Source organism: Delphinapterus leucas, chromosome 21, assembly GCF_059928025.1.
Source record: "Delphinapterus leucas isolate spDelLeu-1000000601 "Yukka" chromosome 21, BTC_Dleu_Yukka2, whole genome shotgun sequence".
Taxonomy (NCBI): Eukaryota; Metazoa; Chordata; class Mammalia; order Artiodactyla; family Monodontidae; genus Delphinapterus; species Delphinapterus leucas.
Genome location: NC_143149.1, coordinates 14,426,017 through 14,450,031, shown reverse-complemented (window position 1 = coordinate 14,450,031; position 24,015 = coordinate 14,426,017). Strand labels below are relative to the sequence as shown.

General features: G+C 39.4%; 1 protein-coding gene across 2 annotated transcripts in view; it reads right to left on the bottom strand.

The window, feature by feature from the left end:
- The window catches only part of LOC111173431 (uncharacterized), a 122,320-nt gene that overhangs the window by 82,616 nt on the left and 15,689 nt on the right, over positions 1 to 24,015 (bottom strand). For both annotated transcript variants that reach the window (XR_002644190.3, XR_002644191.3), the window contains exon 3: positions 16,483 to 16,647. The gene's annotated coding sequence lies outside the window, so the exon portion shown is untranslated. The remainder of the gene's footprint in view (positions 1 to 16,482; positions 16,648 to 24,015) is intronic.

The following is a 24,015-nucleotide window of genomic DNA, read 5'->3' as shown; positions in this document are numbered from 1 at the left end:
ACCTGGCATTTTTCTTCTGTGAGCGTGTGGCAGGAAGCATACAAGTGCCACTTGTTTTACTACCACTTTAATTCACACGAAGGCGCTGGCATTTCAACCCGTCATTGCTTTAGCACCATCAGTGCCAATGTCAACTCAGTGAATAAGGCAAAAAAAACCTTAGTATTATTATTGAAATAGTTTAGACAATGCAGACCCACTGAAAATCTCTCTGAGATCCCTGGGGGTCTGGGGACAGCAGATTCAGAACAACTGCCTTAGGGCATTATCTTTGCCTGCCTCTGAATCAATGCCACATCCACAATCCAGCTTTCAGGAAGGAAGAGCAGAAGTGGGGGGCAAGTGATTTCTTCTCAGAGAAGTGATGGTGGTGATGCACGTTGCTTCTATTCACATTCCATTAGTGGGGACTTAGTCCCATGACCAACCTGGGCTGCTGGGGATGATGGGAAATGTGGCCTCCAGCTAAGCAACCTTGTGTTTAGCGAAAACTGGACCACTGTTAACGGGAGAACACCATTGAGGAGACAAGGAAGTTTCTGCTACATGAATCCCATCAAACGTATTGTTCAAGTTGGCATATAATTAGCTTCCTACATATTCATTTTAGCTCATTTCATGTGTATCTTTTAAAAAACATAGTAATTCATTTTAGGGGTTGGGTTTTCCTGACAAACATCCATTAAAATGGTGCAAATATGAGACTGGAAATAGTAATATTAATACAACTGAGGCGTTCTTAGAGCTGAGACAAGTTCTGAACCGTGATTCTGGGGTAGAAATAAGAAGATAATAGGGGTAGCGGAGCATAATTTTCTGTAGATGGAACAGGACTGAAATAAATATCAGGATAAGCTTAAAGAAAAAATAAAGTGTCTATATATTTGTTTCTTGGCCCGTGTCCTCATTCAAGACAGGAGCCTTCACAGTAATGGAAGAAGCGTGAGCCTTTACACAAGAGACAGAAGAGAAAGTTCTTTTCTCAGGTTCCACATTGGGAAATGGTGATAAATAATATCCACCTCATAATAATATTATGAGGGATTAAATGAGATAAGCTGTGTGATATCCTGACCACAGACTACTTAACAAAACCTACAGCAAAACTACGATGCAAATCACTGGGCAAATAAGTAATTTTCCTGGTGGGGAGACAAAGCTAATGGTATTGAATTATCTGGAGTTTTCTAGTTCTGGCACTGCCCTTCCATGATTGAAGTCAATGCACAAAAGGAGTTAGCATCTTAAATATCCCAAAGAACTAGCTTAAGGAGAGACTTTCCAAGGTCAAAATGTCATGGACCACAGGGTAGACTAATCCCCGATTTGTCTGAAACACATTTATGCTTCTACAGATGTGTTTTCATAGCCTCTTCCCATCTAGGTAAATGGATCTTTTAGATCATATCTGTTAACCCAGCCAGCATCTCTCCCCACCAGGGTCGGAGCAGGGATGAGAATCCAGACAGTGGCCAGTTAAGAAACGAACATGTAAGAAGGGATCTTGCCAAGTGCTCAGGAACACGATCTGGGCTCTCAGAAGATAAATGCTAGTCATTTACTTATCAGAGGTGTGTGTGCTTTTCGAGACAGCTAGGGAGGTCGCCTCGGGCGGCCGGCGGAGTTACCTAACAGATCCTTTTCCATCTCCCCGCCAGTGCTCTGCTTTTTGTTAATGTAAACAGAGAAAATATCTACCACCTGTTCAATAATTTCCACACAGTGTGAACCTTTGGGGATAAAGATGAATTTCTTCTCAGTTGCTTGGTTTGTCTGTGAATTGATCAATGAGAGACTGAACGCTTTGATGATGTAAGAGAAACAGGGTTTTTAATGAACCCGGAGGCAGGGTTTTGAGGCCATTTCCCATTAGGACTCCTGGCAGGGCAGAGCGCAAGGGCAAGGAGAGGGCGCAGATGAAGGCCTGTCATTCCCTGGGAGCAGGGATGCCGAGGATGCGGGGATGGCGCGGCAGTCCTGGAGCCTCACAGCTGCCAGAAGCGCGCCTCGACATCAAAAGGAAGACGGACCTTGAGGGAGACAAAGCGCTAACCAGACCGTGATGCTGCCGAAAACAAACGTGATTAGTCCGTTTTAGCCCTGACAGTCTTCAGGATGAATAAACAAACCAGGCGGTTCATGTAGCCATTCATACTAATCATTAACAACAGGATAAAATGATTGCATCTTGTGTGCTACATTAAAAAAAAAAAAAATCTGCACCAGCTACATGAAAGCTCAAAAATATTTTCTCTTTCTAAAAGGAAAAAAAAAAAAAAGCTTACAAGAGAGGGGAAAATGGCTACTCCTTTTGACTTAACACGTGTTGACACGGAACGGAGCACAGACCCCACATAAACACTGGCAACCCGAGCTCGTCTTTGCAGCCCCTGTATTCACAGAGTTCCGATGCAGCAACTACCACCAACCACTGCTAAGAACCCCTGGGGAATCCACGTGTGCTGGCAGCTCGGCACACTCAGGATGGTTGGAATACTGGGTAATAAGAGGACATTCGGCACTTACAGCTTTAGCCATTGAGCCTTTCTTAAAAACCTTGACGTGTGCCACACTAGTCAAAGGAGAACTGATATTGTCTAAGTCGCGGGTGCAATAATGATATTGTTCATTATTCCATAATTCAGTAAATAAAAGTAAACAGATTGTAAAATCAGAGCTTCTGAAAGCAGAAGTGGGGAATCAGAGCATATTAGGAAAGCATAAATAATTTAGAAGTGGTTATTACTTGTATTTTTCTGCAAAGTTTTAAGGGAGGGTCATATTTCATAATAATTACAGATCTCAATGTTGATTTATCTTTTTCTAGCATCACCTTTTCTCCTTCTGCTTTATTTGGAGAATACATGTAGCCTGTTTGAAAACATTACAACTAAATGGAGGATCCTCCCCCTCTGCCCAGGTTGAAAATTTTCAAATTTTTTTTTTCCATTGTTTGCTTTAAAAAGAACTCTCATTCAGATAGAAAACTAAAGATTATGATTCAAAAACAATTCTAAACCTTCCAGACACACATTGATTTGTAGTAATTATCGTTGGGCTTTTTTTTCTCCTAAACAGTTATATTCTCTGGAAATGTGAGTCCTACAATTTCTTTCCATTCTTCTTCTCACAGGTGTTCATTTCTCTGATTAGAGATCAAAATGCTTATTTTGTTCAGCCCATTGCTGTCAGATTATTGGTACTCAGGAGATTATTATTCACAAGTCTGCAGAGAGAGTACTTCATTTTTACCATACCTGAAATGGAAATCACCTAGTTTAAATGAAATTTTCATCAAGATTAGTGATTCAGTCAACATGTAATTATTTTGGATTTCAAAACTTTTTTCTTTTCTTTGTAAATGCATTACAATCACCATATGAAAATTTGTGAAGCAGTTGAAATCACAGTCAGACATCTCACTTCCTAGAGATAGCCAAAGGAGTCCACACTATTTCTGTGTCTCCCTGATGCCTTATAGGAAAGCTCCACCAAGTTTAGGTCTATAGACTTTCCCGTTGCTACACCCCCACTTGGAATATAGTAAGCATCCAATTAGTGTTGGCCATTACTATTATAATTATAATGATTAAAATCCAGATACTATCCCATTTCTTTCAGGCCCAAAGCTAGGAAGCTTGCTGTCTTAGCCAGCTTGGGCTTCCATAACAAAATACTGTAGACTGAAAGGCTTAAACAACAGACATTTATTTCTTATGGTTCTGGAGGCTGAGAAGTCCAAGATCAAAGTGCTGGCAGATTCAGTTCCTGCTGAGGATCCCTTTTCTGGCTTGTAGATGGCCACCTTCTCACTGTGTCCTCACGAAATGGGAAGAGAGAGCAAGAGGAAGGAGGTTCTCTGGTGTCTCTTCTTATAAGGGCACTATTCCCATCATGAAGGCCCCACCCTCACAACCTCATCTAAACCTAATTACCTTCCAAAGACTCCATCTGCAAACAGCTTCACATTGGGGGTTAGGCCATATTCATAGCTGAAGCTTCACATTCAGCTTCACATGAATGGGGGGGTGGCCATAATTCAGTTAATAGCATTCACCTCCTGACCCCCTAAATTCATATCTTTCTCATATGCAAAATACATTTATTCTATCTCAACAGCCCCAAAAGCCTCAACTTAACCAGCATCAATTCTAAAGTCTAAGGTTCACAATCTCATTTAAACATTATCTGAATCACCTATGGGTGAATCCTGAAATATGACTGATCCTGAGGCAAAATTCCTCTCCAGCTGTGAACCTGTAAAACCAGATGTGCTTCCAAAATACAATGACGGGCTGGGCATAGGATAGACATTCCCATTCCCAAAGTGGGAAATAGGAACAATCCAAAACTTAGCAAATTCCATTACCTCTTAAGGCTCAAGAACAATCCTCTTTGGTTCCATGCTTTACTCTCTGGGCCCACTGGAGTGGCAGTGTCACCCCCATAATGACACTGAGGCAGCTTGGGATGAGATGCCTTGTTCCCTGGGCTCCAGGGGGCCTGCTCCCATGTCTCTCTGAGAAGGGCCCTACCCTGAGGCACTGGGCAGGGGCAACCTGACCACTAATCTGATAGTCAATATCGAGGCTGACATGTAGCATTTTGTACCATATTCTTATTCTCTTTAAAGTATTATAGTCTCTGTTCTATCTCTAATGCCCTGAACTTAAACAGCGAACTTAAATTTCTCCTATAAGTAGAAGGCACACTTTGGCAAATGTTCCAAATGTCAGGGAGTATTCAGAAAGGGCAAATGTTAGTGACCCACCATGATCTTTAGGTCTCGTGCAGCATTTGGTAGCCCTCTGTTAGTTAAAGATGTGCAAATGTCTGTCTCAAAGCACTGCTCAGTCATAAGAGACAAAACTTATCTCCTTTGGTTTTCCTGGCCTGGAACATCTGACTGCTACATGCTTTAAATTCTCTACCTGACGGTGTATATACCCCGGGATAACATTCCTCTCTCAGGCAGCACGCATCAAACATTTTTAATCCCTTTCTTTGACATACACCATACACCTCATGAATAATTAAGTAATGACTCAAGATTGGCCAGTGTTCCTTCACTTTCTTACTTTGCAGACTTCAAAGGACTTTCGTATAGGTAGAAGGTGAAGCTGGTGGTAAAAATCAACCTAAATTATGTTCTTCCTCAATATACGTTTTTGCTAAGGAGAATTTCATTCTTCCGCCATAATGAGAGAAAGCCAAATCTTCAGCTTCAAAGCTTTCAAGTCTTGAACGAATCCCTGCTCGCTTCAACCCATAATTCTGAATTCCACCCGCAACTACTCACTCCTCTGAGGCAGTATGTGTGCAGTTACTTAAACCGTCACTAACCAAAGCGGAATCCCCCGACGGAGCAAAACTGTGCAAGTGGAGACCAGATTTTCCAAGCTTAAAACTCGTGATCTGGACAGCAGCAGTGTAGTGTATGAGTGTGTAAGGTCGTGGACTCAGGGCAGTATAGGATAAAATCTGCAGTTCATGCTCTCTACTAAATACTTTGTTCAATGGCTTGGTTTTCATGGCAAAAGGCTAAATGAAAGTAGTCATTAGAACAAGACCTCAGCACATCAATTCCCTTAAAAAAAGTCAAGTGAAATACTGAACTGGATCCAATTACAGTGGATTCTAAAACAAAGCACACTTCAGAAATATGCTGCAAGCATTCATTTAGTACTAATTATGATATATTTGGCCTTCAGGAGGTCATGTTTGGTATTTATTTTATGAGACTTTTGGATTTGATTTAACTTCTCTGATTTAGTTACTTTAATCCATTGTTCTTAGTAAGAGAAAAAAATGTGTTCAGTGCCCACGAATAGGATTAAATTAACTTTCCTGCAAATCTATGTTGGCCTTGGGCCCCTGGGTCACACGTCGGTAGGTATCCCTAAAGGGACTGACGTTGGCACTTGGTTGCCAGGGAACTGTTCTTGGATTCCGCCAAAGGCACAGCACATAATCTGGCACCTTCTTAGGCAAGTTTAAGATTAACACAGGCCTCGTGCACATCCCTCATGAGTAAACAATTATTACCTTCCCAGTAGGATTGTCATGCCGAGTAAATGTCACGCAGATGAAATGAGTTCATTCATAGACAGTGCTTAGAATAGTGCCGGGCCCCTGGGAAGCATTCAGCCAATGAGAGTGATTATTTGGTTAATATTGTTGTTGCTGCTGTCATTGCCTCAACCCATGAAAGGACAATTAGGAGAACAAATCTTTATATATTTTTGGCACTTGCCGAAACTGATGAGGTCCTGTATGGCATGGGCACACCCAAGGGGAAGGCACTTAAACAGAATACTTGATATTTTTACAATCGATTTCATGTGGAGATCTCAGAGGAAAACTTTCATAACACACAATATATGATTGAATAAATGTAGCACATACAGAGGTCACTGTGTCAGAATCAAAACAAACTTTTCTCTATTTCAGGACTGGTGTTGTTTTTAGTTCTGAATGAGTGTGTGGCCAAAGCGGATAAAGGAAGTTGTAGAGAAGAAGGAAAGATGGGGAGTAAGAAAACAGATGTAAATCTGAGGAAGAAGGAATTTACATAACTTGTGGTCTCTTTGACAGTACAGAGCTGGGCATATCACATTCCATTCATTCACCATTCATTCTGAATTTGCCGAGAAAATCATGTCTAAATTCTAAACTCAATTCCACTATTCTCCTAAAATAACTCCATTCATCAAAGCACACAGTCCAATGTTACTAAATCTATATTCAGTCATTTCATTAGTCAGGGGATCCCATTTTCCCACCCACTCTTTCCCAACACCCAAATACAAAATAACTTTTCCATACCAGCATATGGGCGAACCTTCCATTTCATAATCAGGCTTCATGAATGATACTTGAGTACCTCTGATTCCCTTTGACTTTAAAATTCAAGTTAAGTTATACATTGCTGAGTTCAGAGTGTTTCTAGGAACCACAGTTTAATAGCAGCAGAGAACTGACATGCTGGGCTTAAGGGGTGATGGAGTGGGAATAGTGAGGGGGTAATGGGAGAATAAAAAATCATAGTAAGGAACTTCCCTGGAGGTCCAGTGGTTAAGACCCTGTGCTTCCACTGCAAGGGGCATGGGTTCCATCCCTGATCAGGGAGCTAAGATCCTGCATGCCGTTCAGCACAGCCAAAAAAAAAAAATCATAGTAAAGGCTAGGGGCCCACAGACAAGTTTGTAATCTTCCAAGGTGTTCAAACATTAGACCTGGACAGGAGTGAACAGGTGCTGAGGTATAAAACCAGGATTAAATTAAGGCTTTGTATAATATAGAGAGTCTTCTTTGGTCGTCAGTTCTCTAGGGATGAAATGGGCAGAAGAGGCATCAATCAGTTCCATTACTTCCTCAGGGAGAGGGCAGCTGTGTCCAGAGGGCAGATTTGCGGTAATCAGTCCACAAGAGTCAACAGAAATAAGGGCTTCTGAACGCGTTTCCTTCAACAAAGTCCCATGAGCCAATCCCACAGCCCTGCTGTGTGGGTGACTAATAGGAAGTGAGGAATTGATTCTCTCTGCCCTGGTGTAGTATAAACCCAGGCTTGGAAAGGACAGGCGGGGCTTGCTGCAGCTTGTTCTTCTAGAATCAGTTCATAAGAACAAAGGATTTACTTAGATGTCTTTTTCCCCCATTCACTGTACTAAATTCCTCATTAACTAAAGCAAACTGCATTTAGCCACCCACAAATGTTGGAACTGCGTGGCAGATTGTCCAACATTAGTATATGTGTCATGAGGAAGTTCTTTTGTCAATACATTTTAGAGACCCAATTAACATCCATGCAATGTTCAATCAATATTCTGGTACTAATCCCAAGAATACCTTTGGTTTCTAATAGCTTCAGACTTTCATCATCTATAAAAATTTTTCATCCCTATAAAAACTTAGTATCAGTGTGTTGGAGAAGGAAATTGATTTACATGTAAATAAGTGAATTCAAGTTGTAGGTATTTGTATGTTACTTCCTTCAAAGCAGAAAATAAAAATAAATGATACACATCTAAAAACACCCATGTAGTAAAGAAGAGCATACCCCAACCTACAGAATCAGGGGTGATCCAGAACCAGAAGATGACTACCACTTCTGATTCCGTCCCACAAAAAAGAAGATGTGGAACAAGAGGCCTGGCAAGGCCTAAGGGCAGAGAGTAGGGCCTTTGAAAGACAGAGGGTGAACCTTTGATGAACGGATTGAATCTGCACTAAGAAGAAGTACCAGTTAACGAGCAACAAGACCTTAAACTCAAATTTCTACGAGCAACAAGGCCTTAAACTCAAATTTCTAACTTCAGTGAGATCTAACTGTCGATGGTTACTATATCTTCAGTTTTACATGTTAATAAACTGGGAGTCGGGAGGTAGAGTGATTTACTTAAAGTCACATAGATGGTAAGTACAGGAAATGAGATCTGAGCTTACGCCTGACTGTCTGAAAAAGTCATATTCTTTCCAACATACCACGTTACTGAACGTAAGATGTGGCTTCTCTAGTGATTAAATTCAGCTTCCTTTAGGTTGCAGACATTCCATTTATATATTCTTCAGCCCATATTTTATGATATTCAATAAGTTTAGTAAATTTGCACATGGATTGCAAGGGAAGTTTTTTTATTGACTGTTGTAAATAAAAGGGTCTGTAGTGCTTATCTTGTTTGCTGACCAACTATAAATAGAGCCTCATTGATTTGCAGAAATTTTTTGCGAATGTAATGCCATGTTCTAGAAAAAAATATGATTATTTTTTGTTTTTCCGCCTTGTCGTCTTTATCCCTATTCCTAAGTGTTCTTCCAGAATAGCACCAGGTGAGGGTTAGAATCATGATTATAAGTCAACCACAGGAATATCTTTCATGACACTTTAGCTGAGTTAGCCATGGTTTCTTGACACCCTTCTCCCTGCAACTCCAAGTGTGGAGCTGGGCTGGGACAGGAAGGGCACCAAAGGACTACCAGGTTCTTCAGATGAGGAAGCAGCCAGCCTCCTTTTCAAGCAGTGAGCTTTCAGAGCCTTGGTGACGGGACTAGAGAATTTGACCCTTAGCAACGCAGCTCTTTTTTTTAAACACTATGCCCATCTGTTGGCCTCATGCGTGGGCAGCTGCACTAGGGCCTGAGTATCAACATTCTAATGTCAAGGGCTTGTGAAATTTTGCTATTATGACAAGAAGTCTTCAGGGCCATAATTAACAGAGTAGGGAATTTCAACCCAAATATTATAACTTCTTTAAAACTATGCTCATCTGCTAGCCTTATGTTCTCAGTTGAGCTTGAGTCCTGAAAGCTGCAGAAAAAAAAAATCATAAAACATAATTGTTTTCAAAAAGTTTTTTTAGGGTGTCTGGGTGGTGAGGAAGGAGGGCTGGGCATTGTTCATAATTAACAAAGGAAGTAAGCGGAACTATTAACATTGGACTTCTAGTCTGCTTTTCCATTTTTCCCGGTAGAAGCAGGGTTATAGGTTTGGAGAGCACTGGTTTAATGGGATACAATTAGCAAAGTTTATATTTTTGTTATTGATGTTGCCTCTTCTTCCCTTTCTCCCCCTCACCCCATTCCTTTCCAGTCTTCCCCAAAATTTGCAAAGCAACTTTATTTTCCTTATGTAATGTAGTAATGTGGATAAGCTTTACACCGATACTTCTTGTGGCCAAGGTGAGAGAAAGTACCAAATAAAATGTCAAAAGTACAGAATCTATGTTACGTGGCTATCCTTCTGGTCTTTTTTTTTTTTTCACAATATCTGTACATCTAGGTTTTGGGGGTTTTTCCCCATAATTGAGATCATAGTGAAAGAATTTATTAAGATTAAGAAATTTATTAAGATTATTAATTAAGATTATTAATTAAGATTAAGAAATTTATATTTCACTATTGAGATCATAGTGAAAGAATTTATTAAGCACCTATGCAAGGAACTGAGGATATAAAGATGAATAAGACATAGTCTCAGTCCTAGTGGTGAACCACACAAGAGTTAAATAGACCATTTCAGCCCAGGGTGACAACGCTACAGTTAAGGAAGGCCCAGAATACCGCAAATGACAGAGCTACTGAGCCCAGGGTAAACAACTCAGGGAAGACTTCCTAGAAGAGGTGTCACCTGAACTGAAGGATGAGGAGTTGGTTAGGTAACAAAGGGTCAAGAGGGTATTCCACGTCAAAGGGACAAGTTGATCATAGGGTAACAGGTAACTGACAGCTGTTCTGAATTGCTGGAACAGAAAATGCTACGTTGGAGATTCTAAGACTCAGTAGAGGCCAGGTTAGGGAGAACCTAGAAAGCTGTGCTAAAGAGCTTAGATTTTATCCTTTAGAAAACAGAAGCACGTTAGCATGGCACTGAGTTGCCATTAGCTAGATGGTGCAGGAAGCAGTGTGAAGTTTGGATTTGAGAGAACACACCAGAGTCTGGAAGACCAGTCAGGAGACTAGAATTAGTCCAGTGGAGTGAAGAGAAAGAGAAGAGAATGAAATCCAAACTATTTGGTGGTTAGGTTAAAACTGGACATGATTGTTGATTCCATGTAGGAATGGCAAGGGAGTTATCTAGATTACCACCATGAATGAGGTGATAATGATCTAATTAATTTAGGTAAAATAGGACAAAGAGTTTGTCTTGATGCAGAGAGGGGAGGCAAAGGCTAGTTCAGTTTTCTACATTTCCTATTTAAAGTATAATATATGCATGGCCAGTAGAAATGCAGCTTAAGTGCAGAAAGAGGGATAGAGATGCAAATGTAGGATATATCTGAGTATAAGTGAAAACCTTGAGAGTGGAAGAAATGATCCAAAAAGAGTGTGTACATGAAGTGAGAAGAGTTGCAGACAATGAACCCTAGACCTCATGCCCCAGCAGCCTCCACAGTGTCAAATACTGTGGTCAGCATGGTGAAGGGACTCACCAATCACCTGTTTAGCCGTAAATCAAGATGTATCTACACTCAAATACAACAGATGACGTATGCATCAACCTTTCCTGAAAGGTTATTCCCAGTGTATTGACTGACTGCATAAGTCATCCATTCATTCATCAAATCTTTATTAAGCTCTCTAAGGCAGGTAACAGTTTAAGACACTGTGAACGGGGGCATGAATGTAACGGCTGTTAGGATATTGAAATATTTCAGTACTAGATGATATAGAACAGTGGTTCTCAACCTCCCAGGAGACATTTGACAATATCTGGAGACGTTTCTAGTTGTCATAACTAAGGGTGCAGTGATAATGGAACCCAGTGAGTAGAAGCTAGAGATACACCTGAGTATCCTACAATGCAAAGGACAGGTCCTAATGACAAAGAATTATTGGTCCCAAAACGCCAGTAGTGCCAAGGTTGAGACACCCTGGTATTTATATACAGTCACTGTCATGAGCTCCCAGGAGCTTCCTCATCCCTCCTCTGCCTCTCTCCTGGTTTGTCCCCTCCTTCCTCCCTTCTCAGGATCCAGCAGCTAAAGGGTTAATATCTGGCCCCAAAGGGGCCTGCAGGACTTTGTTCAACTTTATGGCTCCTGTCTGTTCTGACTGGCCAGTGCCCTAGGCTTATCAGTTGTTAAATATTTGGAATGTTTTATGAATATTTATAAAATATGGTCTCTCTTGTCTATAAGTTTACCTGAATCATCTCAATGATGATATTAACTGAAATTATTTCCTTTAAGAAAGATCATGCCTTTTACTAAATATTATGTAGCACCTGAAAAATGAAGATTTGATACACTAAGCTCTTTGTGAAGGGTTGGAAAATATAAATTAGTGGTACATGATGGTACAAGACAGAGATAATAACACACTTATTGATAATATAAAGGAAAATCTGGACAAACTCTGAGAAGTTTAAAAGGAAACAACCTGAACTTAAATTGTTTATTCCAAAGTATATGAAGGTATAAAGATTTATATATAGCATGTGATAATAGGAAAGAAACTTCCCTTAAACTGTGGTTAAGCCAAAAATTTTCTACCCTTAAACTTTTGTTTAAATTTTATTAAATGTATAGTATAAATACTATTTGGCTAAGCTGTACATTTGAAAAGCTTTAATATAAACACTTTTAAAAATGAAATATCTCAAGGAAATTACATAGCAAAGGAAGTTTGTTTTGAATATGTTGTTGCTTTCAGAACATCTTCACATATTGACATGGTTAGTTACTAAAGATAAACATAAAATATTAATCAGCCACCTACAGTGTTGCTTTCTGTTCAGTGCTGCTGGGAATTAAACAACTGAATTATGTTTATTAACATGCACTATAAATTAGAAAAAAAGTTTTGTAAAGACATAATTTTCATGGTCATACAATTTAAAACAGGGCAGCATGACTTTTAATTTACCTATCCTCATATTTCCCCTTCATTTCACCAGAACATTCAGACCTAAAGAGGTAGCATTAACATGAAAGTTTTCCCCAGTGATGTCGGGGATTTTTAGCCAAGAGTGTTGCCTCCAAAGTACACCTCTATTTCTTTCATTACATTATTTTTAGCAGGAGGACACTATCCCCTCACAAGACTGGGTTTGTCCGTTTTCCACGTAAAATTTAAGCCAGTGTTTACATGAAAGTGTCATCAAGAATCGATATTAAAAATTAAATGAGATAACATAATCAAAGTGCTTTGAAAAGTATAAAGTGAAAAAACAGGTATCTTTACTCTCATTGTCACTGTGGATATCAAATCTTTAGAACAACACAGATCTAGTTTTGCACAAGCAAATCCACAAAGAACCAAATATCTATTGCCCCTAAAATAGTAACCTGATTTATTGCCACCTGAAATCTCACCTGCTCAAATGGCCTTAACCATGGCTACCTTTTTTCCTAAAGGATCATGTCTTCATGTTAGCTTTAATTCAATATTTACTCGCTGAGTACCTCGATTATATGCAAGGTTCCGTTATGTAGCATAAATAGTGGCATTCTGAACTTTCTCATGGATGCCAGAATGTTGATTACAGGGCCAAAATACCGTTGGTGTGGTCTAACAGGGCAATGACCCTGGAAATCAGGTAGAACAGGCTCTATTCCAGGGAACCTAGACAGGAACTGACCCTAATCACATCCAGGTAGTTTTTGAACGACACTAAAGATTCAAATTCATTCAGAACAAAGAGGTCCATAGCGAATGCTCACTAAATACTTATTAGATGAATACATTTTATCTTTTAAAATTTAGAGACCTTTTGTTTATTTTACAAGACATCTTAGACATAATATATACTATCGATTCTTTAATTCTCTTGAAATTTTGGGAAACTTACTTTCACACATGTACACACAAATCCAGTTGGAAAGGAACCTATTTTACAGAAATACCATTGTATTTTAAAAATGATAGCTTGAATTGAGATGCAAACTTTTTATAATTGTTAGACATATCAAACTTCTCTCATATTTCAGAGTTTCCAATGATTGTAAATGTCTAACTCCATGGAGCCTCAACTACTAATAGTAAATACCAGCATACATAGGAAAACTCAGTGACTGGATATTTCTATGAGAATGAAAATTGGGTCACACCTGAACTTTCACTGTTCAACAACTATTGAGAATTGACTTCATCAGTTTATTTATTGTCTGCTCTCAGTTTCTGCATCTGTCAACGTGTGAATAATAAAATTTCCTATGTCATAAGGTTGTTATTAGGAATAAATGAAATTGTGCAGGCAAAGGAATGAGAACATTTTTTAAATTCAGAGACAAATAGAATTTTACAGCTGTAAGGACCTCAGACACCTATTCTTTTTTCTGTTTAGAAATGAAAAAAATTGAACCTCAGAGAGAGTAACTCGAAGAAAGTCACACGACTTGCCATTGAAAGATCCAAAATCAAAACCTGGTCTCAGGATATCCAGCTCAGTGCTATTTCCATAGCACCTTATGAGCTGAACTAACTGGGAAATAATTAATAGTAAATGTTCTGTCATAAAACCATGAAGTTCTACCCTCAAGCTAGCCACTCATCAAAAAACGTATCTTATTTTGGTTTGTAATGCAAGCCCTCAACAGTGACTAATTTGATTTATTTTCTGGATTAGTTACCATAGGTGCTTTGCAAAATGCTTTTCCACAGTCTTTTTCATGGAAATACAAGCTAAATATTAATACCCATTAATCTTTTTCTTAGATCAGAGAAAGAATTTTAATAGAACTGCCAGCTATAACATCAAGCAGGTACTCCTGCATCCTGAGTTCTTCTGCACTGTCTGCTCATCATCGAGATTGTGAACCCTTGAGCATAATCCACTAACCAATGCTCAGAGTGCAGCCACTGGGGGTGGGAAAGCAACTGGGAACAGTGGGGGTTGAGATGGGGGAAGGGTTGGGGGAGGGGTTGTTCCAGCCTCTCTACACTTACCCCTCCTTCATTCCAAGGTCCTCTCTACCTAAATGATTCCCAAAGCTGGCTGATTCATCAGAACCCATGGGAGGTTGTGTGTTTGTTTAAGAAGAACTTGGTCATGTATTTTCATTTTCTAACCTTCTACTATAGATTTTCAAACATACACAAAGGTAGTGATAACAGTACAATGAAAGCCACGTATTCCCACCCAACTTCGACAAGCTGGCAACATTTTGTCCCTGCTTTCTCATCTAATCATCCCCACTTTTTTACCCTCTTCTGGATTTGTAAAAGCAAATCCCGGTCATCATATGGTTTCACCCGTAAATACTTCAGTATATCTAACAGATAAGGACTTTAAAAGAAAAAACATAATCACAATGACATTATCACACTTGACAAAATTTGCAACAAATCTGTAATATCATCTGACACCCAGTTTATGTTCAATTTTACCAGATTTTCTGTAAAATGCATTTCAAAGTTGGTTTGTTTGAATCATAATCCAAAGAAGATCCTAAAACTGTATTTCGCTGACATGTTTTCCAAGCCCTCTTTAAAATTTACTGTTTTTGTGCCTCACTCTCAGTTTTTCTATGCCATTTGCTGAAAAATGGGTTCTTTTGTCTTTTGAGATTTCCTTATTCTGAATTTGGCAGATTGCATCCTCAAGGTATCAATTTCTATGTTCTTCTGTCCCTCATATTTCCTGTGAACTCGTAGATCAACCTGAATTAGATTCAGGTTCAGTTTTCGAGGCATGAGTACTTCACAGTAGGTACTTAGTGTCTGGTTGCCTGTTCCACTTTTAGTGATAATATTGATCAATGGGTTCTGGCATCATCAGGATGCTCCATCCTTTATAAACTTTTTCTCTTAACTTTTTATCTAATGTTTTTTTTTCTTTATCTAATGGTTTTAAGAGCCTCTGTTTATCACTGCCTAGACCCACTATTTCATTAAAGTTTGCAAAAAGCAAATTCTCAAATTCTATCCTTCCTTCTGCATTTTATTTTCAGTTCATTGAGATATAATTGACATACAACACTGTATACCTTTAAAATGTACTACATAATGACTTGACCTATACATATTATGAAATAATCACCACAATCAGTTTAGTTAACATGCATTTCCTCATAGAGTTACAAAAAAGATTTTTTTTCCCTTGTGACGAGAACTTTTAGGATCTACTCTCTAAGCAGCTCTTAAATGTACCATATAGCCGTGTTAACTATAGTCACCACGCTGGACGTGGCATCCCCGGGCCTTATTGGTCTTATAACTGGAAGTTTGTCCTTTGACCCCTTCACCCAAATTCCCCAGCCTCCACCCCTGCCTCTGGCAGCCACAATTCACTTTCGGACCACCACTATTCATCCACGAATTTTTATTCTATAGAGTCCTTGTGTGGCCACCCATTGCACTCATTATTCTTTTTGCCCCTGAAATTGTCATGGTTTTGAGTGATAGGTGCTCTCCAGTTGGCACGTGTGTCCTTTTGACACAACCCAAGATTGGCAGCCGCCTTACTTTCTGGCACAGCAAGAGGCCTCAGACCATGTTCTATGTTGCCTGTACTGCAGACTTGGTGCAGCAGCCCCAGTTATGTGCCTCCCAGGATTTGCTTGGCTACAGTTTTTGGCTTAGTGCTATTGAAGACCCTGCAAGAAGGCCAGACTGGCACCAAGCACGGCCACAGAGAGACTTCAGTGAAGGCTCGTTACGCTTCGTCACCACCTCAAGGTGGAGGCCAGCGGTTGTAGCGCCCTCCCTCGCTGGGCTCCCTGCACAGGTACTCCCTGCCCTAGGAGCCGCCGCTGGCACGACCCCCTGGTACCTCACCTCACGCCTCAGACTGCACGTGTCCACCATCCCACCTGGACTTCTGAGGTCATCCCTAAAGGGCAGCTGCTCAGCTAGCGAGCCTCCAGGCTGCGGGCTGCAGACAGAGCCGCCAGAGCTTGCCTCTGCCCACCAGTGTGCTCCACACGCAGGGCCTCTGTTACCCAGGCTGCCTGATGGGCCTCAGTGAGAGAGCCGGCAACCCAGGCCGACTCTGACCAATGAGAGACGAAAGCAGGGAAGGGGCTGGCAGATTCTTTACCCTACCTTCTCGCTGACACGGTTCCAAGAGGCAATGGCTCCGTGTAGCCTCTCAGAAGAAACCTCTCACCACCAGGCAACCGGCTGTATTTCCCAGTAGAATGGCAGCTGTCTTGTATTTGCTTTTTTCCTTTTCTGCTTCTTTTCCCTTTTATCTTCATTCTTGCTTCCCTAGGTTACAACACACACACACACACACACACACACACCCCAATAAAAAGTTAGCATTTAAGTTTTAATCATAAAAATATATTAATATTTTAATAAACATTAATTTTCAAGAACACACAGATATTCTTTAAAAGAAAACCTACAAAAGGTCATCACTACCACAATTTCAGTTTGAAAGACACCAGTTTCAAAGTCAGCGTCCTCCCAACCTTTGCGTTTGCATACCCTACACCTTGAATAGAAGAGCTAACGATATTTTTAATAGAAGGCTCACACACCCAGGGAACCCTAATACTCTTAGCATAGCTACAAGATAACCTTCTATATACGCAAACCTCTAAATGAAGCTCAACGCCCGGGGCTCAGTAGGGTAACACTATAAGTGGGCTGCTCTCCTTTTAAGGGACCCACCTAATTTTATAAATCAATTTATATACAATGTTCCTAATTTATTTATTGGTTTGCTGTGTTTTTAGCACTTGCTGACTGCTTTATAAGATAGACATAATGGGCAATATCCCGCAGTGAGCAGCAAATTTACAAGAGAAACTCTCAGCTGGTGGGGCTTTGGGGGGGCTGTGGTCTCATGAAGATAACAGTAACTGTAGAAAGATTTTAAATAAATGAATGAATGAATAAATAAATAGATTCTCTGCCTCATATTTGGAAACTCCAGATTTACTAGGATGTGAGGCGAGGCCTGGAAAATTGTGCTTTTCGAAAGCTCTCCAGATTATTCCGATGTGCTGTAGAGGTTTTGAAGCAACACTATATTTTCGCCTTCCTCCTGAAGGGAAAGGAAGGAGGTGGGTAAAGCTTTGAGACAATCACACCCACCCCCAATTATCCTCTTTTCTTGTCTCCAGTAAACAAAACAAAACCAAAAAATGAGAGGAAATTGGGCTTTGTGTGTAACCTCTGAAAGCCTATCCAAGCATTTTTACTGAATTCAAATCAAATCAAATTTTCCAGCCAAGTAAGTGAATCTGCATTCAGGAAAAAGGAAATACCTGGTATGCATGCTTACTGACACTACACGGCTTGAAATCTGTGTCCATGTTTAAAATATAAGACTGAACCACAAGTATTTTGAGCCACTTATTTCTATTGTTTTGTTCTTTGAACCTGTGAGAATCTCAAAACGCCAGCTTCACTCATCGGCCACACACCTAAAGCTGCTGGACCCCATGAGTTTTCAAAACCCATTACTAATGGAAGCTCCTTCCTTTAAAAGATATGCTTTATTGTGTTGTGATCTACTCCAAGCATAAAGGAAAGTATACAGACTAGTACTTCTGTGTCCCCATCATCTGGCTTTGTCCAATCTTGACATCTATTCCTCATTCCATGAAGAAACAAAACTTTACAGATACAGGTTCTTCATTCCTCACCATACTCATTCTTTTCACTCCCCTCTGACAGGTAACCACTCTTCTGAATTTAGAATTTATTATTTCATTCATATTTTAACAATTTCACTATGTATATGTCCATAAGTAATACAGGAGAGTATTTGGCATTTTCTAAAGTTTATGTAAATTGCATTAGACTGCAGGTAGCCTGCTGCAGTATTTTTACCCTCATCATTGTTTTTAAGATTTATTTGACATAGACGGCATTTGTTCACTCAATTTAACTGCTATATTTTATCCCACTATCTGAAGATTCCACGATTTATTCATTCAATCCTTTTAATGAATATTTAGATCATTTCCAAATATTTAGATCATTTCCGAATATTTAGATCGTTACTATTTAAATAATGTCACAGTGAACGGATATGCATTAGTCAGCTTTTGCTGGGATAACAAACAACCCCCAAATCTCAAAGGCTTACAGCACACAACATTTTTCTCTCAGTGGGATGGTGGTTTGGCTACAGCTCTATTCTAAGACTGGAGCATGAGAGAGCAGAGGGAAGAACAGTGGGGGGTCTGTATTGCCTTTGAGCATTATGCATTTCCTTTCCTGCTCTTCCAGCCAAAGCAAGAACAGCATCATGTCACATGGGGACTTGTTAGACATGCATATTCTCAGGCCTCAACCCAGATCTACTGAATCCAACACTCTGAGGGTAGGGTCCAGCTCTTAGCGGTTCCGACACCTGATAAAGTTTGAGATCCACCAGCACAGAAGAATAACGGGTTTACAGCAATAAACATCCCAGGATAAGTAAAGGGAGGACACAGGTGCTTCTTAGGCTAGGTAATTGGATATTTCTTAAACAATGGGTTTCTTTTACATTACGGAGGTACATTATAAAGTACTGCAAATTGTATAAGCTGAGGAACACGAAGAGAAACCACGAGATGCTACACAATTTATTGACATACTTATAAATAATCCTGACTGACGTAATAACTGAATATATTGCTGTTAGTTTACAGGAAGATTCTACTTTGATTTATGTTTTTGTTTTATTATCACTGACCTTTGTGTGATCCCATTCTGTGAGGAAGTTCTTTGGGTCAGAGTACTACAACATTGGTCTCTAAATAAATACTTCTATCGGAGTTCATTTTCTGGCTAATTTGCATCCAAATGGCCCTATCTGAAACACTGATAATGGGGCTAAAGATAGTTTAAAGACCCAAATCCTTGGAAGAAAGCTTATTAGAGTTCGGCTTGAAGAGTTGTATTATGCTAGGAGATAGAATTTCCTATATAACAATTTTCTAATATCTGCTTTTTAAAGATATAAAGCAGACTTTTAGATTATTGCTCAAATAAATAGAATTTGAATATGTTTTACCTCAGTTAATAGATAAATATATTTTTTAAAAGGGAGAAAGTTGAAACCTATACTTTAGGACTTGCTAAGTTTCAGACTTTTTTAGATTCTTATACATGCTATTTCAATAACCTATTGGGGAAATATTATTATGTACATTTTTAAAGAAAACTCAGGCTCTGAGCTCTTAAGAAATTTGTCCCTCATCAAAAATAGCAGCCTAATCTAGGTCTGTCTGGCTGCAAACCCCATGAGCTTTTCATTGTATCACTTGTATGCTTCAGCAAAACAATCCTTCCATAAACTTTCTACACGTGAATACTGGGTAGATGCATTGAAAAAGAAGTCTCTGCACGTGCAAAGGGGGCATATCTGCGCCTAAAGTAAAGTCAACTGGCAGGTAATTTCATAGAATGCATGAAAACATTCACCACATTTTAAAGTGGGTATTTCAAATTAGCTTTCTACATTCGACTATGTAATCTCATCCCAAAATGAATTAGTGCCGCATGCCAAGATAATGGTCAGAGTGGCATGATTAGCTGGGAAAAAGCTGCTTCACGAACACAGCAAGTATTTGTGGCCGCTGTCCTGGAGGCCGTGCCTGCTTTCTTCCTTCTCAAGAAGCGTCAGGATCAGAGTCACTGCGTCCTAGGTATGCAGCCTGTGTGGGGCAGCAAAGTAAAGGTGATACTCAGTGGTCTAAACACTCTGATATTAATAAGACTTTTGCTCCTCTTTGGAACCTTCTCAGAGCTAGATGTGAAGCTGCTTAACCTTTACAGAATCAAGATTTAAAATAGAATGCAATATCAAATAGAAGTTGCCTGTATAGTAGAATTCAAAAGCTAACTTTTTAATCCATCTCAGAAGAACATTAAACTTAAAAAAGAAAGAATTTAGTGCATCCTGAAGATTTTCAGAAATGGGTTGACTCGAATTGGTAAAATCTACTGAAAAGTTAGCCCTCTTAACAGAATCACTTACTGTATTTAAAACACGCACTAAAATAAAACCGCTATTCATAAATAACTATTCAACTGGAAGTATCTGGACTTAAAGGGAATCCAGAATATATTCCCATTGCTAAACCTGTTCAAAATACATATACACAGTCTAAAGGCAAATTATGTATAATTTTACTTCAACAGGACATCTCAGAACTAGCACATTTCTAGGGAAATGGATGTTTAGCTATCTATCCTATATTTCAGACAAAATTTAGAGGCTTATCTCTTTGTTGTCTCTTCAGTGAATATAAACAGACCAGAGATGACCAAGTACAAAAAAGGAAAACCCAAAAAACAGAGGTATAAACCAGTTATTTAGGCTTCTGTAGTCAAAGTATTCAACTCATTTCCAGAACCTTTCATTTCATATCCAAGCAAATATGATACCAGGGAGTCAGTGCTAAACGAAGCACGTGTAAGTGCATTTAATGGCTGACTATTTAATCAAAACGCACTTTACCTCAGAGAGACATTAAGAGACTTGATAAAGGAGGCTTTCCAAAAAAAAAAAAAACAAGAAATGTTAAAAGTGAACAAATAGTAATTTTTATTAAACTAAAGATTAAGCAATGAGTTTTTGATAAGTGCTATGTTCTGTGCAATAAGCATTAAATATTGAAGCCTAAGAAGACCTTAATTCCTGGGAGCTGACCAGGTGGTAGTGGTAGCAGTCTTGGAATATAATGCTATAAATAATTTACGAGGTCATGACAAAGCTGTAGTTTTTCATAGGATCATTTTTAGTTCTTATCTGAGATGTAGAGAATTTTAGAGAACCGTTCCTTGAGCTCTAACATTCTCCCAAACACGGTTACGTCATCCACTTGCAACGTTGGCTTATCAGGTCTCAACAAAGCACTGAAAGTAGTAGGAGTAGCTGAGATCCTCTCAAGGACCCCCTCAAACAGTAAATCCTGCTGGAAGATAACTAGCATTTCTCTGCCCACTGTCACAGAGTTAGGTTTGGTAACCAATCCACAAAATTAACATAGTAAACCCTATTTCCCCAGTAACCTACCAAATTCTTTCTTGGACTCAAGCTACTAGACCCTGGTCTACCTTTGCCCTGTTACTGCGACTAGAGTAATTATCACACGCTGAAATTGTTTCTTCCTTTTTTGTTTTTTTCTCTCACTACCAAATTTAGAAAGGGTATGGCCTGTAGAGCTAGATGATGATCACAAACAAAAATTTCTTCAATAGGATCACTCAGTTCATTAATCTCCAATAAAGTAATCTATTTAGGGCATTGTTGATATAGCCTTGAGTCACTTAACGTAATGGTATAATGACCCCCTTAGACTGGCCCCACATTAAATTGATCTAGAGGAAAATTTCCCCCCCTACTTTTTAAGCTTCCCTCCTAAATTCTTCCACTCTACAGTGTGGGAGAATTCCATAAGTCTCAGTCATCTTAACTCAGATTGTGCTATGTCCTAAACAAGATTTCAGAAAATGAGACAAGAACTTGAAATGTGTGTTACCTGTCTCTGGTCCCATCACCTCTCCCTCAACTTGCATTTGCAGTTAGGGCTGCTAAATAAAAGACATGGATTGGAAGATGCCTAATACCTTTCACTTGCCCCTCTACCCTTTTACACTCTGCTCTGTGCCCCAGAGATGGAATTGTGGGGATGGCATCAAGGCCTCCCTTGCTCTCTTGTTCTCATTGGGTGCTCAGGTGGAAGATAGAGGGAGGGAGGCTACTGAGGTCAGGACATTTATTCTCCCGTTTCCCTCCCTGTACATTTACCTTGGACTGGCTGTGTTCTTCACTGACATGTAGTGGTCTCAAGGTGGTCAAACCTGACTCTTTCTTCCTGGGTTCTAATAACCCCTTCCTTCCTCCCTTCAGGCTGTGTTTTATTACAAAGCTATAGTAGTCGAAACAGTATGGCACTACCATAAAAACAGACACATAGGCCAACAGAAGAGAATAGAGAGCCCAGAAATAAACCCAAGCATATAGGGTCAACTAATTTTCAACAAGAGCACCAGGCATACACGATAGACAAAAGAGAGTCTCTCCAATAAATGGTGCTGTGAAAACTAGATAAACACATACAAAGAAAGAAATTGAACCCTTACCTTACACTATATACAAAAATCAACTCAAAATGGAGTAAAGTCTTAAACATAAGTTCTTACTAAAACAGGTAAAACTCCTAGAAGAAAACACAGGGAAAAGTTCCTTGACATTGATCAGGGCAATGATTTTTTTGGCTATGACACCAAAAGCATAGGCAACAAAAGTGAAAATGAACAAGGACTATATCAAACTAAAAAGCTTCTGCTCATCAAAGGAAATAATCAACAAAATGAAAAGGCAACCTACAGAATAGGAGAAAATATTTGCAAGCCATATATCTGATAAGGGGTTAATACCTAAGGCATATAAGGAACTCATAAAACTCAATAGCATAATAATAATAATAATCTGATGAAAAAAATGGACAGAGGACTTGAACAGACATTTTTTCCCAAAGAAGACATACAGATGGCCAACAGATGAAAATATGCTCAGCACCACTAATCATCAGGGAAATGCAAATCAAAACTGCAATGAAATATCACCTCACACTTGTTAGGAGTGCTATTACCAAAAAGACAAAAGATAACAAATGTTGAAGAGGGTGTGGAGAAAAAGGAATCCGTGTGCACTGTTGGTGGGAATGTAAATTGGTACAGTCATTATGAAAAACAGTATGGAGGTTGCTCAAAAAATTAAAAATAGAATGACCATATGATCCAGTCATCCTTCTTCTGGGTATATATTCAAGGGAAATGAAATCAGTACCTTAGCCATGTTCCTTACAGCATTATTCACCATAGCCAGGGTATGAAAACAAATTCAGCAGATACAGAAATTGTGATACATATAATGGAATATTACTCAGCCTTTAGCAAGAAAGAGATCCTGCCATTTGTAACAAATGGATGAACCTGGAGGACATTATGGTAAGCAAAATAAGCCTGGCACAGAAAGTAAAATACTGCATGATCTCACTTGTATGTGGAGTCTAGAAAAGTCAAAATTATGGAAGCAGAGAATAGAATGATGGCTCTCAGGAGTGGGGAGGTGGGGGAAATGGGGAGATATTTGTCAAAGGAGATAAAGGTCAAAGTTTCAGTTATGTAGGATGAATAAGTTCTAGAGAACTTATGTACAGCATGGTGTCTACAGCGAATAATACTGTATTGTGTACTGGAAATTTGCTAAGAACCTAGATCCTGGGAGGTGCTCTCACCAGACACAAGAAAAGATAATTACTCTGTGAAGACATGGAGATGTTAATTAGCTTGATTGTAGTAATCATTTTACTACATATATGTATATCAAAGCATCATGTTATACACCTTAAGGAGCTAAAATTTTTATTTGGAACATAAATATGATCTTCAGGATGCTGCATTGTGAGTTCCTTTTGCTAACGGTTCTCATGCTTTAACACATATAGAATCACCTGAAGGGCTTCTTGAAACAGGTTACTCCGCCCACCTCCAGAGTTTTGGACTCAGTAGGCCTTGGGTGGGTGATCTTTGCATTTCTAACAAGTTCCCAGGTAAGCCTGTTCCCAGGTAATATTCTGGTCTGAGACGGCACTTTGAGAATCACTGCTCTATACT